This window comes from Empidonax traillii, unplaced genomic scaffold (genome assembly GCF_003031625.1).
Source record: "Empidonax traillii isolate 1590-97213 ecotype Southwest subspecies unplaced genomic scaffold, ASM303162v1 scaffold312:size2399984, whole genome shotgun sequence".
Lineage (NCBI taxonomy): Eukaryota > Metazoa > Chordata > Aves > Passeriformes > Tyrannidae > Empidonax > Empidonax traillii.
The window spans coordinates 1098249-1105442 of record NW_020955505.1 but is presented as its reverse complement, the minus strand read 5'-3'; positions in this window follow the sequence as shown (position 1 = coordinate 1105442).

The following is a 7194-nucleotide window of genomic DNA, read 5'->3' as shown; positions in this document are numbered from 1 at the left end:
TTTTTTTTTTTTTTTTTTTTTTTTTTTTTTTTTTTTTTTCTTTTTTTTTTTTTTCTTTTTTTTTTGTACCTAGTGTTGCAGCACTAAACTCACCTTAAGGCCAGAATTTAGGCTTTTATCAGGATTTGATGATACCAGACCATGCCTGCATGGCTCATCTGAATTTGCTCCATAGTTTTTCCTGTAGACAGGTCTAGCAAGAGTACAGATATCACTTCAATTCGTATATTGGCTTCAGTCTTTGGAAACAGGGAAAGATATTCAGAGATTAAAACTAACTTACTTGCCTACAGAGCACCATCTTCATATCACCCCTTCCATCTCTTGAATGTTGAATTTGACTTCTCTTTTGCATTTTTATTCCTTGAGTGGCTTTGTGTTTTCCTCGCGAACTCAACCCATTTTTATAAGAACAGTGTTTTCAAAGGCATATGCGGAGTCAATACTAATGAAGCTCCTCTGGACTTGCATAAGTACTACTCAGAAGTAAATCTGGCTAATAGCCTATCAAATGGCCTATCAAATAGCCTATCCTTTGAAATGGCTACTGCAATTTACTATTGACTAGTAAGCCAGAGGTGGCCAAATAATGAAATGCTTGCAAATAGCATTAATTGAACAAATGAAAACAGGCCCAAAGGAGAAAATAGCAAAGACACAAACAATGTCTATCCCTCAACAGTTCTCTCTTGCCACACTCTTTTATGTCATGCCATTTAGGCCATATCTTTTAGGCTTCTTCACAAATACAAGACACAACTGCTGCAAACGTTCAGCAAACACTTCAGTTAATATGATTCCACTGATACCTAGAGGTAATGTATCTGATCTGAAGGATATGAAACTGTGTGCCTAAAAAGATCCAGACATGTTCATTCTGGTTAGTACTGTAACTGGGACATCCAGTTGTCATGTAGTGTTATTCACACCAATTTTTTTTGATGATGGGATGTTCTTTAGGGTGCCATTCCCTTTGAGCCCAGAGTTCACACTGATCATTGGTAGTCTCATACAGTGGCTGCTGTTATGCCACAATATCCTTCACAGAAAGAAGCAGACTTCACTGTTTGCAGCAACACTTGAAATGTTTGTTTTCTTTAGGCATGTCCTCACTAGTTTAAATGTTCTCATTACTACAACCAACCATGATGACTTACTGTTTATCACACTCACCTCAGATTTCATCTACCAATTGCAGGTGTGCAGGAGACTACAACATATCTGATGTTCGTTATAAACGTCTTTGAGATCAGACAGTTTTATTGTCCTATTTTCTCCCCTATATTTGGAATGATGGTGTTTCCAAATGCCTCTGGTCCTCAGAAGTCAATCAACATGCTCTTAAACTTGACCTGTGAACTCCAAATGTCATAAAAACATATATTTTCATGGAATCTGACAGTCTTTGAATTTGAGCTGTCAGATGATGAGTTAGAGGAAACTGAATTATTCTTCAGAGCTCTGATGGAGGATGTGCAGTGCTTTTTCTGCTGCACTCCATTTAGTCATATGGTACTAAATCACCCAACTGACATACTATAGGTGCACAGAAAACAACAAATAATGGGCACAATCTGAGCAGTGCAGTGCATTGCAGACCGTTCAGAAGCTTCAGGGGCTCCAAACTGGAGGTATAAAAGAAATCTCCTTTGAAAATCATTATAGAAAAGCAATTAGCAGTGCTCCTTTTGTGTCAAGTTGCTTTACTGCACATTGGATATGCATCTGTCTGGCAACAAGCAGGACATATGAGCAATGTTTTATTTGCTCTTTCCAGAATCCATCTTGTTTTGCTGAGATTTGAGGAGGCTTCTCACTGAGATGCTGACAGGCTGTGAAGTCTGTCTGATGAAGATATCATTACTGTTGAGCTGCTGGGTAAGATTCAGCTCAGAAAAAGAGTTTGAAAACATACTTTGCTACCCACAGGGAAATTCACTTGACTCTTTTGTGGTCAGCATCTCAAAATCCATGAGCAATGGATGCAGCAAATGGAACAAGCCAGCAATCCCAGCCACCGCCGTGTGCAGCCTTTTAAAATGCTCATGCAACGACTTCAGTTTTCTGCACAATTCAAAAAGTTTCATGTCTTCCACATCCACATGTAAATCACTGAATTCTGTATGTTGCAAAAATAACTTCCTTGGCCTCACTGTTTCTTTAGATTTCTAGACTACTCTGAGAGCTGATCAGGTCTGCAGTGTTCATCCTGCCTTGGAGGCAAAACACCGTGCTCCAAGGAACATCCCACGGGTGCAGGTGAGTCCCTTTTGCATGCTTTATAGCTGAACTTTAGTTGTGCTTCCACTGCAGGGAAGACATGAATTAAGGCTAAATGCTGTTGGAATACCCCACAGTTATTACCAACCTGTACATATTTAAAAAAAAAAAAAATCAGCCTTTGGCCAAATTTTTGGTAAAATCTAAGAGCAGAATAATATAACAATAGAATCAAGTAATGGTACCTGCTGATAGATATCTGTTGAATGGCCAGACTTCGGACAGGAGTAAGATGGGAAATAATGAGCAGCAGCAGCGCAACAGCGATGGTCATGCTGAGCAGTGTTGCAGAGAGCAGTGGGGCATGTTGCGTGGGCTTAGCTCACCAGCATTCTCATTCACAGGCATTCTCAACCACAAGGGCGACGTGAGGATGGTGAATGCCTTGTTTGCTGGTAACAGAACACAAGCCTGTTACAATAAAAACTGTGGAGGTTGAGGGAAAGAGAAGTGTATTGCAGCTCAATTTCCCTTTGGGGAAATAAACTGTAATACCAGTGTGCATGGCCTTGCCTGAACTTCACCTCTTTTTCCATCAAGAAGTGTAGTCCTGGATCTCTCTGAGTACTACAGGCATTCACCTAGGATTCTGGACACCTAGTAGTTTAAACATAGCTGAGGGAAAACAGCACATGCATAGCATGTTAAGAGATTTTGGGCGTACTGGTGACATTTCACCTACCTTCTCAACCACAGCAAAGGATTGTATTTTTCTTAGAGGAAACAGAGAGAGCAGTGACAAGTTTGCAGCAGCTTTAGGAGTGTGTGACACCAATGCTAATCTTATCTGTGCTACTTGCAGCTTAGACACGTGCCTTTGATGTGTGCTATTGTCCAAGGTCCTATAGGTCACAGATTGAGTTTCTGTTATTGCTGTGCTATTCCATTGAAATAGTTACCCAAAATAACCCCATGGCTTACAAGAAGCATATTGTCCACAGAATTTGCTGATTGCAGAAAATTAAAAAATTAAACCTGAAGCTGACAGGTCAAAATCCAACATTAATCAGCCTCTGCTTGCTTAGTACTATTGCCAGGAAAGAGACTTTACCTGAGGCTAACTTGTCAATTTTACAGGCAGGAACATCCCAGGAAACAATGCTTCTATAGGGAATGGTTTGTTCTGTTTCTGCTGGTAACAAGAGCTGTAGTTTTGTTGAGACCTGTGTTAAAATACTATATCCATGACAGGGAAATTTAGATCAGAAAATTAAAAGTTCTTTATTTTGTTAGTTTATCATCAAAATTATTATTGCATGTATATTACAAATAGATATATATTATTTTATTCAAACACTGAATTTTGATTTGAATTCACTTTACCTGCTGAGCTTGAAAAAAATTTAAGTGTTTGGAGGGCTTTGCTGGCTGCTAAATGGTAAAGCAGTCAGAGAAGCTGGCTAATCTCACTCTCTTCTGATTGCAGTTTTGGCTGCAGCATACATGGGGAAACCTTTCAGAGATTTCAGAGGTTACATATTTTTTACCAAGCACTGACCTTTTTTAAGGCAAGGAAAAATCCTGGCAATCACACCAGGAAAAAAAAAATCACTACTGCCAATGATGCATCGTATTTCTTCACGTCTCCTACAGCGTTAATTTCTGGGAAATGCTGGCTCTGGTGACAGGGCTCCTATCCAGACTACCCGGGGATTTTTTTTTCCTGGCATGGTTCCTGTTCCCTTTTCCTTAGGTTTGAAATGCTTGAGCAGGCCCAGGAAATGGCTGACACACTCCTTGTCTGGGTAGTCTTCCACTGCCAGCACTGCTTTTTGCAATGGTGTCCATCAGGAATTCTGGAATTCCATGGACTGGGGTGCTGCAGCATAGTCAGGACATTGAGGGTACTGCTCCATCCATGAGTGTGGAGGCTGGGCTGTTTCCTGGTTGAACTCAGAACTGGGGATTAAGCAGCACAAAAGGCTGAGTTCTGTCTCAATAATGATTAACTAGAATATCCCTGTCAATACTAACCAGAGTTTTAACTGAATTCAGGTAGTAACGACATTCTTATCTCTGGCTAGGAATGTTTTTCAGCAGATTGTTCCGTGGGTTCATTGACCAGGACATGCCTATCAGCTCACAGGACAGCCCAGGCATTTTTTGCTTTTACTGCCATTAATTTTTAGTACAACTCACCCACTGCTGAAAGTAGTACGGGGGCAGATATAGGAATAATTTCCTATCCATTTTTAATTTACTACATCAAGCTTTGTCATGTCAAGACACGACCACAGTAACCTTTCCTGAGCTAATTGAAGGTTATGTCAATGAAAAAGTGGCATTTTTAGAAAGGCAGACTGGTATATTTCTGCTGTGGGACTGTATAATTTTTGACATCGCAATTAAAAAGCAATTACATTTGCACTGACACAATTTGTTGTGCTGTACATCCCCAGATCAAAATCAGTCAGCTCCCAAGAAATTATCTCTGCCAAATTATTTAAGATAATATTGTGACACTGTGAGCACAAGCAGTCCAAGACAAAAGAACATGGAATATTAAGTGATTTTGCTCCTTTTCTTTGAAATGATGAACATTTCTTTGTGGCTTTAGTGGTCAGTTATATCCCACAGCCCATATACTTGTGTCTTTCATTTAGTTCAGTTGTGGGCATTTCTGTTTTACTGGAGGAATGATTAGAAACTAGGCATAAACAGGAAAAATTAGTGGAATTATGGCCAGATGGAATACATGTGGCACTTGAGCAAGGTTGGGGAGTTAAAGTGGCCTATAAAACATTATCAAATCTACAGTTATGTTTCCATGATTTTTGTGCCTAAATTTAGTATTAAGACTAGGAAATAACTCAGACATTGGTGAAGAGGTCTTTAACATGCCAGGATTGTTGGTTTTCTCTTGGTAAACTGAGATATGTTGATGCTGGTGAGAGATTTTTGGCTTTCAGGAAAGCTACTAAGTAAAGCTTTATACAAATAATTTGTACTTGTAGGTGTATTACTGTGTAGAAATTCTTTTCTCAAGACAATTGGATTGACAAAATGTCTGGATGAGGAAAAAAAAGATCAACTTGTTACAGTTCCACTAAGCCAGAATGTTTGGGCTAATAATTAAAGGAAAAGGTTATTTTGTAATCAATTGACCATGGCCATATGATAAGAAAGTAGTCTGGTGCAAGTTTGAAAAAACATCTTGCCTACTGTAATGTGTTAATTGACGCCATGATGTTTCATTATGAAAAATAATGTGTGAAATAGATTAAATGAAAGTGAAACTTGAAAGAGAGGTTCCTTGAAACTCCCCTGCAGCTGAGTATTTTGACCACAACATCCACCCACTTATGCTGGTTTTAAGTAGTAGAGAATCCACCTTTCAAATTTGCCCCAGCAAACTTGTGAATAATTTCTGCAATCATTTTGTTCTGCCTCTCGGCAAACGTCGTGTCATCCTGAAGCACAATTTGAGGGCACAGTAGAGGCATGGTATAGAATGAAAATAAAAAGCTGCAGTATTCACAAGATCAGATTAAATCTCATGATAACCCTTATTATCTTAAAACTGCAAAATATCAGTTTATTATTCTACCCATTCAGCCAGCATTTGCCCAGTGTCACATAGCAAGTCCTAGTAGCCCTAGAAATTAATCCCAGTCCACATAGGGCATTCAATACAGCTACAACTCAAAGAAGACATGTAGTTGATTAATGAAAAAAAGACTCAAGCATCCCAGGACCTGCTTAAACTTACCAGGTTGCATGTTATTATTTTACTTCTTCATGTGAAACAGACCCATTACTGATAAAAGTTATGAATGTCTGATAAAAATGTGTGGAAACTGCAATTGTCTTCCTGCTTCCTATTTTTGGTAATATTTTTAGTATAAGGAATGGCCGTAACCCATATTATGATTTTGTTTATTTCTATAATTTATCTAGACCACTTCTTAGTCTTAATGTTTCCCTACTGCAAACCAAACATACAGCCACATACTGATGTTGAAAATCTGACCTGGGGAAGCAAAGCTGGCTCCTTCTGGTCACCTAATGTTGTATGTAGCATATTATAGCAGTTATGGCTCTGCATAGGGCCTCATCATCAAGAAGTTTATCATCTATCCCAATGCAGCTCCAACTGAATGTTTAGCGAATTACACATCCCCTCTTCATCTGACCCACAGAGAACATAATTTTGCTGATATTCTCAGACAAGAGGCCTTTGTTCATTCCCCAGAGGTTCAGACCTCCGCTGCAGAGGTCCCAGGTCTAATTACAATGCAGTGCTGTTGATTTGATTAGTATTTCAAGAAGAGGAGGAATGGAAAAATGTTTTTCCCCAGAGTTTGTCACAGTCCTGTGCAAACCATTAGTGTAACTCTCCTCTCTGACTAATTTCTGGATTTTCAATTTCAATGAGAGAAAAAAACCCCACATTTAAGTGAGTCTTTAAGCTATTTAAGGTGTTAATATAATTTACACCTGTTGCATTTTTACTCTATTAGGCAATAGGAAAGAAATGGTAAGATTTTTTCCATGGTAGCAACAGACAATTTTGGCTGTGCTTCTGTAACTAAATTGGAAAAAAGTCAAAAATCTAAGCAAGTATTGCATGTACACAAAAAGAAAACCCTAAAACAAGTAAATGTGATCTGCCTTGGAAATTCAGGCAGTCAACAGAAACACATGAAATAGAGTCAGCAGACTAATAGCAATTTTTTTTTCCCTAGCAGAATGCAGATTTTCTAGCTGATTGCATTTGATATGCTTGAAAGTCTTCATTATCACACAGTCAGTTCCTGAAACGGTCAGCATATTTTATAATTGTGGTACTCAGAAAATGGATTGTGAAATTATAATTTTAAAATATTTTGCAAAAACCTTTCATCTGTGGTGTGTAAGAGGATGTATAGATGTCCTTCTCTGTTTCAGAATATTTCTCACAGAGAAATATGTTTG